Raw genomic sequence first — 14047 nt, 5'->3', positions numbered from 1 at the left:
AGTTTACTATAATAGCTCGTTGGTGGCAGGCCTAAATTAATTTTACACAAACCACTTCCTGTCTCAGACAGCACCGTATCGCGCATGCATACGGGGTTTTTCCCGTTCCATTCAGTCAGATCTTTGAATGTAACGTTCTTTGTGATGATGGTTACCGAGCACTGTAACTGGAGCCAATCGTCATTCTATTTGATGAAGATATTATTATCCAATGATGATTTATCATTAAATTCAATATAATAATCATATTTTATCATTTTATTTAATAAAAGAAAGGGTACTTTTGAAAAATATAATCAATAAAATATAACAGTTGTTATTTAACTGATTTTAAAAAACTATAACTAAGTCAGCATATTGTCATTTCAAAACAAAAACCGAACCCTCAACCTCCCCTTTCACATTTAAAACATCAATAAACATAACTATTTGAAAAACCTCTAATCCCTTCCAGCATATTGCAATTTCAAAGCAAGAAAATGATCCAAAAAAACCTAACCACTAACCCCTAACCCCTTCACATTTAATAATTTAGATTTCAAAGCAAAATCCTAACTCCCTAACCTATCCTTTCACATTTGAAACATAAAAAAACATAACTCTAACTGCACCCTAGCCCCTTCTAGCATATTGCAATTTCAAAGCAAAAACCTAACCTATCCCAATAGGTTTCAATTCGTTGCTAGCGAGAGGCTACTTTCACACACTTTCGGTTCGGTTCGTTTTCAGCAAATTCCAATAAGTGTAAACGATGATTCGGTTTGAATTCGGTACCGAATAGCTACCGCATAGCACCGAACGCCCCCTCGACACGAATTATAGGCTTCATTAAATTCGAATTCGTTGCTAGGGAAACAGGAAAAAACAAAGTCTTTTAAACACGCTTGCCTTTTTTGTTTTTATTTTAAACTGATATCGTGATTATCTGTTTCAAAATTTTCCAAGTCAAAATCATAATATGATTGACCATATTATGGTCAATTCATTTCTGTTAATTCACAGAAACATTTTTTCTCAATGATAGAAAAATATGAAAGATATAAATTAAAACTTAAGGAGAATTTTTATTTTTCCATGAATATTACATGATTGCATCAATGGAGAGAAGAGATGAAGTTTTTTATACCATGTGTCAAAACAAGGAACAAATTTTCAATTAAAAAATAATCTCTCTGAACTTCCAAAATTAACATAATCAAAAAGAAACAATTCAAATAATTCAGAATTTTTAATTAACTTTAAAATTTTGTTGTTCAAGAAATAACATCTTACAATTTAACACCAACTGTTATATTCAAATATACCAGCATGAACTGTGAAAATCTAAAACAGCAGTGTTTGAGAAGAAAATACCTAATTAGAACCGTAGGAATTAAAACCTGACAGTATGAAGCCTCATTCGTTTTCGGTAATGAGCCGAACTGAACCGATTGAAACCGAAAGCGGGTCCGTATCACAGAGACAAGTTCTCACAGAGACAAGTAGTGTTTTTGAACGATATTAGTGTCACAGAGACAAGTTTCATAGGAACAAGTCGTTTTATAAATGGCAGTCTCACAGGAACAAGTTCCCACAGAGACAAGTTGAGTCTCACAGAGACAAGGGGTTGTCTCACAGAGACAAGGTGAGTCTCACAGAGACAAGGTCTGTTTTCACTGGAACAAGTAGTGTCAGTGGAAAAAGAAGAGGGGTAGAGTCCCTTTCGAACAAGTGTAGTGTCACAGAGACAAGGTCAGTCTCACAGGAACAAGGTTGGTGTGGTGTGTTGCCTACACATGAAGATGAAGGCATTCCATTTGCTCTAATAAATTGGATGTCATCTGTTTTTTATATATATACATATATTTATGGTGACATGAATAGAATAGAATGACTGCCTTTATTTTTCTTAGAAAGCGTCTGTTTTTTAATACATATACATATATATTATGGTGACATGAATAGAATAGAATGACTGCCTTTATTTTTCTTAGAAAGCAAAGTTAGGGCGCAGTCGACCCTCTCTTACACTCAACTCTCTATCAAGTATATAACAATACGAAAAAAATAAATACAAATAATATGATTAAAAACAAACAATAGTTAAGTTATCTACTTATTTAAAACAATAACAAATTTTAAATTATTGAAAAGAAAGAGAAAAAAATGACATTGAAAATAATACATAACAATGCTGAATGATAGTATTTTCTGATACTTCATCACTTTAGTAAAAAATAAGACACTACAGAATACAATACAGTAGCCTACATAGCAACTGAAGTGTTTGCTATACATTTCATTTCCTACTTATTATCACTATGTAAATCTCGAAGTGGATAAGTAAATTACATTATGATTTATTTAAATAGTAAGATAGAATCTTCCTTCAATCAACAAACAACGTCACAAACAACGCTCCTTCAATCCACGTGACATACATATATAAATATATAATTTACATATGTTAATAATGTGGTGACATCATTTGAAGCCAGCTTTAAACGTTTCTCCTGTGGAGAAAAAATGATGAATTTAGTAGACTGTTAAGTGGATCCTAGACATTCAGATTCAAATCTATACATAACAATTGATTCCCCTTTTCATCCAGGATATTTGTGGTTTCTTTAAATTTCGATTTATTGACCGAGCGAAATGAGTTCTAAGATTCAAGTCGACGGCTTTGCATTTCTCTTATGTTTATATGTTCCGCAATTACGGCGAAACGCAGCAATAGATTACCATGAAATTTGACAGGTATATTCTTTTTAAATTGTGCCTCGACGTATATACAAGGTTTTTTGAAAATTTTGCATTTTAAGGATAATACAAGTCTCCTTCGAACGCCAATATTACAGTAAAAATCAGAATAGAATCATCCATAATAATTCAGCTGTTGAGTGGATTTTTAATTGCATGCAATAACGCATGCAATAATATATCAATGTAACTTAGTAAAAAATCAGCTGTCGTGTTGACTATTCATTGCATGCAATGACGCATGCAATTAATAACGGAAAGAAAACATAGTATTTTTCTCGACCTTTTCTGCTTTCAACTCGGTCTGACCTGTTGCCAGTAAGTTGAAGGAGATTAGATTTTGATGTTAGCATATTTTTGATACACTAACCCCAACAGCCATTAGCCGTTTTCACACCGACATCTTGCCGACACAACATACAAACAGGATTTACTCTTATGGACAGTATGAGACGAGGCTGTGTTTTATAACTGCGCGAGGTCTACTGTTCATAGAACAATTAGTCAAGGATTAAAATGTTGTTTTACCAAAATCATCAAATATTTAATAATTCGATACATGATACATGTACAAATGTGAAGCTGACTTGCACCGAGGTAGAATCAATTTAATCTTAAATAATTTGAAATATATTTCAAGTTGTTAGGCTTCATTAATAAATTGAACACCTATTTTATCACTATGTGTTATCAGAACCTATTAGAATTATGTAGATTGCCTTCAATGAATAAATTGAGTTCCATGTAAATGTATTATTTCTACCAAACTCCAAAATAACTATTTCAATGTGACTTTTAATTGTTCAGTCAATATAAAATAATTTTGATTCTGCAGTAACTTATACATAAGTGATATCAATGTAAGAAAAAACAGATTATATACTTCTAGATGAATGTAACAATATTGGAAAGATGTTATCCAACGGTATTTGAATACCCCCCTGACTGTTACTGTATGGGAGTACCACCAGTAATTATAAGTTTTCAATTCGTCAAAAGAGTGGTTATAGATAAATAGTGTACTCAACGGTTATAATGTTCTCCTATCTATATTTTTTCTTCCTATATTGTCATCTTCTTCCTCTCTTCCTTATCTTCTGTTCCTTTTTCTATTATCTTCTTCTTCTCATCATGTTCTTCTTTTCTCTCTTCTATTCTTCTTATTTTCTTCTTCTTCTTCTTCTTCTTCTTCTTCTTCTTCTTCTTCTTGTTCTTCTATTTCTTCTTCTTCTTCTTCTTCTTCTTCTTCTTCTTCTTCTTCTTCTTCTGCTTCTTCTTCTTCTTCTTCTTCTTCTTCTTCTTCTTCTTCTTCTTCTTCTTCTTCTTCTTCTTCTTCTTCTTCTCTCTCTTCTTCTTCTTCTTCTTCTTCTTCTCTTCTTCTTCTTCTTCTTCTTCTTCTTCTCTTCTCTTCTTCTTCTTCTTCTCTTTCTTCTCTTCTTCTTCTTCTCTTCTCTTCTCTTCTTCTTTTCTCGTTCTTCTTCTTCTTCTTCTTCTTCTTCTTCTTCTTCTTCTTCTTCTTCTTCTTCTTCTTCTTCTTCTTCTTCGTCTTCTTCTTCTTCTTCTTCTTCTTCTTTCTTCTTCTTCTTCGTTTCTTTTCTTTTCTTCTTCTTCTTCTTCTTCTTCTTCTTCTTCTCTTCTTCTTCTTCTTTCTTCTTCTTCTTCTTCTTCTTCTCCTTCTTCTTCTTTCTTCTCTTCTTCCTCTTCTTCTTCTTCTTCTTCTTCTTCTTCTTCTTCTTCTTCTTCTTCTTCTTCTTCTCTTCTTCTTCTTCTTCTTCTTCTTCTTCTTCTTCTTCTTCTTCTTCTTCTTCTCTTCTTCTTCTTCTTCTTCTTCCTCTAGCTTTGTCCGGCAAGGACTGATTTGTTCTTGTATTATGGAGTCCCTTTTGTATAAGGTACCAAGAACAATAACAGAGATATTTCCAGGGCTCTAGAGATGATAATACTAATCCCCTCTGTCCTTTTGCTAAGTTGAAACGTGTAGCAACGTGAGTTGAAATGTATAAGTTGACCTAATTTTTGAAGGCTGATCTTCGAATTGATAAAATTATAGAAACATGATCACAAGCAAATCCTATATAAGAATATAATGGAGATGGAGACTATTCCTTTTAACAGAATCATGTTTCCTCATCATTATCACCATCCTCAAATTATACGAGTCGATCCATCCGGCGTATTCACGCATGATGTGTGCAGAAAATCTCACTCACACTGACTGTACAACTGTGAGAATAACTATTCTAAGTCAAGGACTCTAAAACTCTCTGTTGTGAGGCCGGGTGATATAATTATTCTCGAGTGACGTTTTCATGTGAAAATTCAGATTTTTCTCCCCTCACAGGTTTTTACCTTGAGCATTATTGTTATAAAAAAATTGTGTATCATCTTGTTTTTATATGTATGTAAATAATGTGTGTGTATGTTGAACAATAAGAAATTTGAATAATCAAGATTGATATCCAGTTCTTCAAACTGAAAATAGATGCAGACGTGGATAAGAAACAAATTAAACATAATTTTTACTCCTCATATATGCAGTTTCACAATTCTGTAGACAAAGTTAGAATAAATCAATAGAACAGTTAATTTCAATAGTGCCATGTACTATGAAAAAAAAATCAAAATGGTACTGGCTCAGTAGATCAAGTAGAATAGAATAGTAATTTAAAAAGAACTCAGATATCCAAAGTTTCATTGACCGAGCGAAGTGAGGTCTAAGATTTAAGTCGACGGTTTTGCATTTCTCTTTATGTCCAAATATTTTTATGTTCCGCATTTACGGCGAAACACGGCATTAGATTTCAATGAAATTTAACAGGTATGTTACTCTTTAAATTGCGCGTCAACGTTTATATATATACAAGGTTTTTTGAAATTTTGCATTTCAAGGATAAAACAAAAGGAAAAAGAGTCTCTTTCAAACGCCAGTATTACCGTAAAAATCAGACTATAGAACTATTCATCATAAATCAGCTGTCGAGTGGACTATTAATTGCATGAAATGACGCATGCAATTAATATCCCAATGTTATTTGGTAAAAATCAGCTGTCGTGTGAACTATTGCAAGCGATGAGGCATTCAATATTGATAACTTAAAGTAGTTAGCTTGTTATTTTCTCTCGACTTTTCTCTGCTTTCAACTCGGTAAGTAGGTATTTCAACTCGGTATGATAGAAGTTTTTTACAACAAATTATTATCATTCTAATTATAATAATTATACTTAATATCAATAATTATTGACGATACATTTCAAACAGCCATTAGTGGCTTAGACATCGATATTTCGCCGATACGTCACGTCATAACAGCACATAATTCACCCTGATGGAGGCTGTGGTTTTTAACTGCGCGAGGTCTACTGTTCACAGAACTACTAGTTATTTTTCCAACTGAATAGTTCAACAAATTCTATTGAGAGACATCAAAGGAAAATGCAAGGTGCTGCATTGTGATAAAGTTACGTTCGGCAGACGCCAGTGTGTTTTTTCGATGAAAATGGAAAAATATGCAACAGAAGCTCTGGCATCCAATTATATAATATTTTACCTGATTTCATGAAGAGTATGAATGAGCGCAACTTCAGATCTCATCGAAAGTTTTAAAGATAGATTTCTCTAAAAGTGCTTTTTACTCAAAGGAATAGTATATTCAACATTACTTCACATGAATGGTATAATGTTTTCTTTCCCTGTTTGTTGTGTATTTGTTACTGTGGGTTGTGTATTTTTTGTTCGACCATTTAGATTTTTTGACAAGTCCCAGATCCCCCTGATTTAGGTGAGCAGTGAATGCTATTCAATCTATCTATCTAGTTACATCTATGCATGTAACTGGTTCATGAATTTGAAACATGAAACACCATTATGTAATGCACTTACCAAATGTAGTCCCAAAATAAGCACTACCAAATGCACTTCCAACTGGACAGTTGGGTTAAGCAAGCTTCAAGCTAGTTGAAGGCTAGCTGACATTCCCCTACACTTATGGAGGCTTATAACATTAATCCATTGTACCTTGTTGTTCAATATTGTTTTTTCTCTATAATTAAACAAAATAAAATAATTTTTCTCTCCACAGATGCAAATCTTAAACCACAACCACATCTGCAAAGAAAATTAGTTGTAAATAGGCTACAATAGGACATGGTTGACGGGATCAATTCTACTTATTATAATATTCACTCTATAGTATTCACTGATTTTCCAGATTTGAATGGAATAAAAAGCTTTTCAAAAAGACAGAATATAGGTTCAAAGTTTCGATCAGTGATTTACTTGTCAAGTGATCAAATTGACTATATTGATTGTTTTTCATAGAGGGATAAACTGAGAAATAATAAATACAAGTTTTATAAAAATTGTTCTGTATTAAAAATTTGCCTGAAAACAAAATTATCAAAATAATCTATCACTTTTAAACAAAGTAGGCTATATATATATATATATATATATAATATATATATATATATATATATCTGTGAGTGTAGCGTAAGGGACACACTATTATTCACCCACCATATAGCATATAATATATCGAACTCTGTCACTCCCACTCAACCACATCACTCTCTTACACATACCCTTTCCTTCGGGCTCACTATCACGCACTCTCTCTCTCTCTCTCTCTCTCTCTCTCATGATAATGAAATAAAACGCAGATTTCTGTCTTTGACACTAATATCATGCTTTAGTTAGATCAATTATGTTTCAATTGCCATCTAAATCTAGGTGAACTATTTGTAACACATAAACTAATAATTAAAACCACCCTAAATAAACCTTGATTAGTCTCAACCGATATGGTTTACAGTAACTTTAAGGACATGACAATAAGACAATAATTGTGGGTTGGAAACGTAATTTTGAATATTTATTATAATAAAATATAATCCCATTTTTCTGGTGCTCCAAACTCGTTATTTAATAATAAACCTACAGTTTAAGAGCCATCACTGATAAATATGTCACTTAGTATAAATACAGAAGAACAAAAATCATAAACCTTATTCCGGGACACTTTCTCATTAATTCTTAATTCTCGTATAGCCTATGTGTATGATAAACGAAATTTGAATTTGAAATCACAACATTTTTTGAAAAACATACAGTTTTGAATTACGTGCTTATTCTACGAAAATTGAAACCCCTTTCTTAGCTGGCGTCTAGGAATAAGAAATATATTGACCGATAAATACAAACAATTTGGATGTTGATTAGGCGAATAGGCCTTGTCTAAAGGATTCAGCTTATAGTCTGTTATACAATAAATGAGCAATTCAATTCATAACATCTTAGTAGTCATCTTATGAATAGTGTAATCATTCATCAAATCAGTCTTATCAAGTCATAATTATCATCACCCAGTACAATTGAATAAATTAAGTCATACATTGAAAAAAGACATAAACTATTTATAAACTCACAGCACTGAATATCACATTTTCAACAATTTGAAAATTAATTTACGGAACAATAAGCATTTTCATTCAGAATTACATTTAGTGCGTTTTTTAATTTATTCAGAGGCAAGTTTCTTCTAATATAAGATAAAGGCAGATTATTGAACATGGAGTACACTAGATAGGAATAAATTTCAAGCTCTTACTCAATCTGACATTAGGAGTTACAATACTCTAGTAGTCCAGATAACAGTAGACCTCACTGAACATCCTTTGCAATGTGGTAACAAGAATATTCAGCCATCTACTAGAAATGCTATCTACTAGGAATAAAGTCATTTTAATAATATCAGGGCTTTTTTAAAATGTTTGCCAATGGCCCCACTAAGAAATCTGATCAGGCTGGTTGGAGACTTCCAATCAACCATACATTACATTACATTACATTACATTACCAGGGCTACCAGACATTGTTTTGCAGTAGTCGTACTATATCATAATGGAAAAAGTAGAACTTTGATATGAAAGTAATGAACTCACTCCGCTACAAATAAAATCTATTGGTGTGCTAATCTAAATGTTGCACTACTTCAATCCTGTAAAAATGAATACCGGTATAATACTTATTCTGAATTGATGGAATCCCAAGTCCCATTGCGCTTATGATAATTTTAAATGTTACTTTATTAACTCAGTAAGTTCAGAAAGTTATTGCTCAGTTGAATCAGAGCTACGATTAAAAAGATGATTTGGAATTATCAAGTGGCATTTTTTGTTTTTCACTGGGATTTTCATTTTGTAACATGTAGAGACGCTTGTAGAACAACAATCTGTTAAATTTTTTATGGGAAAGATTTCATGAGAAAATGAAGTTTTTCATTGACATTATCATCCGTAACTCGGAACGCCATGATAAATCTTGGCATCTAAAGCTGCGTTTACACCAAAGTTATTAACGAAATGTTAATAACTTAATCCTCACAGATTATTATAGATTGAACGGCACATGAAAAACACATATGTTCATCATGTGTATGATAAGTTATGTTCAATCTAATAGAATCTATAGAATCTATTGGTGTTGACGCAGCTTTACTCTGTGACTGTCTGGAGTTAATATTATATCAATTTGAATTTACAATTCGAGACCGCAGCTCGGAAAAAGAAGAGATGATTAGCTCATAATATCGGGGACCGAGCTTCGCTCAGGAGTACAAAAGCATAAACAATTTATTACGAAAGAAGGAATTATAATGAAAAACCATTTTGGCCATGTGGTTTTTAAGAAGCGGTGATGAATAGGTCAGTGGTAGGCTATTTGGCTTTTATATATTCCATTTCATATTCATATTGATTATTCTTTCGGGTTGAAGGTTATATGTATACGTATTAGATATATTGGAATAGTTATCTTGGAGTTTGGTAGAAATATATTACATTTGCATAGAACTCAATTTATTTATTTATTTAAGTTATCTTCTATCTAATTCTAATAGGTTACCAACCCATCCCTATCTTATATGATAAACCTTCAATCATAATCATATACCTGCATGATTAAAAAACAGCAGACATTCAATTTACTAGAACAAATAATGGAGTGCCTTCAAGTTCAGATGTAGGCAACACGCCTAACTTCTTCCTACATTCGCTACCTTGTCTCTATGACACTGACCTTGCTTCTGTGAAACACCTTGTTCCAGTGGGAACTTGCTTCTGTGAGACTGCCATTTATAGCGCTACTACTTTGGACGGAGACCTTGTCTCTATGAAACTGCTTGTCTCTGTGGGAACTTGTTCCTGTGAGACTGCCATTTATAAAATACTTGTTCCTGTGAAACTTGTCTCTGTGACACTAATATCGTTCAAAAAACACTACTTGTCTCTGTGAGAACTTGTCACTGGCGACGGCCGCAAAAAGTCAGTTGCAAGGGGCGTACTATGTGCGCTCGTGCGGCCTTAGGCCGGTTACAGAGCTCGACCGACCGTCAGTGCGTAAGTCAGTCGCGCTTGTCTTTTCCATAGATATTCAATCTCAATGTATCCGTACAGAGCAGGACTGACGGCACGCATGCGCACGGTCAGGACCGTGCGTTTTATACTGCATACGAAAACCATCGGTAGAGCTGCTCGTGCGCATCCGTTCCATCGGTCGACTGACGTGCTATTGAAACGAATAGAAGCTTTCAGAGCTGTACTGATCAGTAGCCCGATCGCAACATAACCAATGTGCTGACACCTCTGCCCGACAATCAGCTGATATTGAATTGAATAGCATAATGAATGAATTCAATTAATAGTGTCATTATTTGAATTCAGAGTTTTTCTATACATTTCTTCAATCATTTCTAAATTTTTTATTGAAAAAATCATATATTATTAATATTATATTAATATTTATTTGATCCGTAGCTTAAAGTGACTGCAAGTATTCCCAATGGTGATACAAGCTCGAAATAACTCATCAAAATTTCTGATGAACATTCTGAGGTAGTTGAAAAATGTATCTTCACCCCAAGCAATAATGTAAATAATGGTACTGAATTCCCTTTGAAATGCTCTTTGGGCAACCATCGGGTGAACTTGATATCTACGTCTTTTAATCTTTCGTTTACGAAGATAATAAGCTGCAATTGAACAATCTGTAAAGGCGTCCATTTTGTGAGTCAGAAAAACTGATGATGTATGGATGCGTATGGTCAGGATGGTGCATAGGTACGCACTGACGGTCGGTCGAGCTCTGAATGTGTAAAACTGATTCATCGATGCTTACGGTCAGGATGGTGCACTGACGGTCGGTCGAGCTCTGTAACTGGCCTTACACGAAATCTGCAGATTGAAATAGATTGTATTTACTGGGTCATACAGCTGGAATAATAACATCTCACTTTTACAGTGGTACAACTGATTATGAAACAGTCTCATATCAGCTGTTCCTAGAAGGATAGATTTCTCTTTCTCATGTCCTTCAGCTAGTTTTCCCAGGAATGAGACCCTGTGCAATAGATTTTTATATCAAGAACCTCCTATATTGAAAATTTATGTGATCTAGCCGTGGCGGCTCGAGTCATCGCTAAAGAATTACTGTACACTTTTACAATGACAAATATGTATTTTGGCTGAAGGACATGGTTTTCTATTTTTGCTAGTATTCCCCCTCCTCCCTTTAATAAATTTAACAATTACTGAGAAATCATGTTCAGAATTAATTATTGTGAATAAGTGAGTTCTCATCATTACTTTATAATACTCCAAGTTGTATAATGAGGGTAGAATTATACAAGTGTAAGTTAGATATTTGGATATTTTTTCATCTTGAAAAAATTTTTTTTTGAAAATCTCTAGCTCTAGATTATATTCATTGAACTCTTATCTTAATTCACCATCACAATAATACAATAAATTAGATTTTCAATTTTAAACTAATTACCTGTAGACACAGAAGATGAGAATCATAGTGCTGGTATATATTTCGGTGCATAAGAATACCACAATCAGTAATGTATCATAAATATATATCAGCAATAAAATTGTTATCTTCTGCCTTATCTAAACGTTATTAGTTTCAAATTTGAAATTTAAGACACAGTCACGTGTTCCTTCTTTTATACTTTTTGTTGTCCATTTTATTATTTACTAGTCTATATTATGTTTATTATACCTTTGGCTTAACTTATTATTTGGTTATACTTTTAATTTTGGTTTAACTTATTTTTCAATCATATTTATCATCTCTTTAATCGTACAAAACTGGAAAATTCCAATAGAGAAAAATCTCTCCAATAACTGAATACCCAGAAATACTCTGAAATAGTTTTTCACTCTATGTTAAACGAGCCCGCACCGTCACCGTCAAAAAGTAAACTGAACTAGTTGGTGACGGCGCGGGCACGGCTCAAACACGGTGACGGTGCTGACGTGGTGCAGTAGTATGTGTTCCTACACGTTTGAAAGCATTTGTTTTCTCACTTTCCGTAGTACATCCGACACTCGGCCGTATCGCGGCGCGGGCTCGGTGCGGATATGAGTGTCCCGGCCATTATGGGTATTCTCAATAGGTGCCTACAATCCATAGCCTACCATTCATGTGAGATAGCAAGACAACATTCCAGAGTCATTGAGTCAGTAGTGTGCGATAGAATAGGAGTCAGTGAAAGTGTTAGGGTTGCTTGTTTTGAACCTGTCAATGAGTTGTCTTGGGGAGCTGATGGGGAGCTACAATAACAGCTGATAGTTAACAAATAAGACGAATGTTTTGAAGAGTGAAGAATATAGAACATGTTGAAATAAGTCGATAATCATATCTTAATATTATTGAGCACCATAAAAAATTTCGGGGTATCGAGCTTCGCTCTGAAGTACAATAGCATAGACAATTTATAACAAAAGAGGAAATTATAATACAGGGTGATTCATAATTATGGTAAAATATTTTAATACGTGATAGTAGAGGTAAAAATAAGAAAAAAAGTTCATATAAACATATATCCATAAACGCTTCATTAGCGAGCTATACAGGGTGGAAGATTTAGCCCGAAATTCAGTTCCTCTGGTGAAATGTACAGATACTGAATTGCTTGGGGACTAGTTTTTGAAAAACTTATGCTGGATTCATATGGAAAAATATCTGAAAAATTGAATAAAACTAGTCTGGAAGCTGTAGTATGAGTAGTTTTTGAGAAAAAAGTTGAAATATGCAAAAAATCTAAGTAGAAAAACATAGACTTCTATGTTTGATGCCCAATAACTTTCTTTAATGACCAGTAAACAAATAATTTTTCGCAATAGAAATTGTAGAGAATTTAATTCTGAAAAAGAATAATGTAAGCTGTGTAAACTAAATTCAAATAAAAGTTGAATAAAATTTATTCTTATGTAGTACATTACACCACAAAAATTTGCTGTTTTATGAGGAGAGAACTGATAACTCATAAGTTGTAGCTGATTGAAAATAAAATATTCGGTTTTTTATGTAAAGTTTTTTTATATGAAAGTAGCATATCTAAATGACATTAAACTCATACCAAAAGACTAGTTGATTATGCCATTAAGCCTGGAAGGAAGCTCAAACAGAAGTAGATGATCTCCTATGATTCCTGCCCAAATGTTTACTGAAAACTGATGTTGTGGAAGATTAGGATTGATGGCATGAGGATTCTCAGCTGCCCAAATATGTTGGTTGTGGACGTTAACGATAGCTGTTCTTGTAGAGAGTGCCTCGTCGGTAAATAAAACGGTTGTTAAAAAGTTTGGGTAAACAAGTTTTACTAAAAACCATCGGCAAATACCAGCACAGTCTCGTGGCAATAGAGTATGAACTTTCTGGAGGTGGTATGGATGATATTGCTGCTATTTTAGTATCCTTCAAATAATGGATTGATTCACATTAAACTGCACTGACAATTCTCTTGTGCTTTTCTCTGGTTGTTCATAAATTTCATTAAGAACTTGTTCTTCTAACTCAACAGTCATAGTAGATCGGGGTCTGCCTGCATAAATGTGCTCTTTGGATATCAAAGGATCTGTTTGATGAATAGTGGCAAAAAACCTTGAACTTGGACATACTCGGTTAGGAAAGTTCTCTTGATACAAACGTCTTGCTTCAGTACTATTACAGTTGTGTCCCATTCCATACATTTAATGCATGTCAGCTAATTCGGAGTATGAATAATGTCTAAGATTACCTGCCTTTTTTCAAAAGTTAACACTCAACAAATAAAGCAAAGAGGAATGGTTACTAATAACTGGTTGATAAATTAAAAAAAAAACACAGCGCAGTTACAGTAGGATTAACTTACAGTTTGTCTTTTTCTGTTCAACAGTGAGCTAAAATATATCTGAAAATAATTTTCAGCTGATAATTTCTTTCAAATATTTTCTTATTTAAAACATAATGAATCAGCTGTTT

This window comes from Nilaparvata lugens, chromosome 6, assembly GCF_014356525.2.
Source record: "Nilaparvata lugens isolate BPH chromosome 6, ASM1435652v1, whole genome shotgun sequence".
NCBI classification, from domain to species: domain Eukaryota; kingdom Metazoa; phylum Arthropoda; class Insecta; order Hemiptera; family Delphacidae; genus Nilaparvata; species Nilaparvata lugens.
This window is presented reverse-complemented; position numbering follows the sequence as displayed.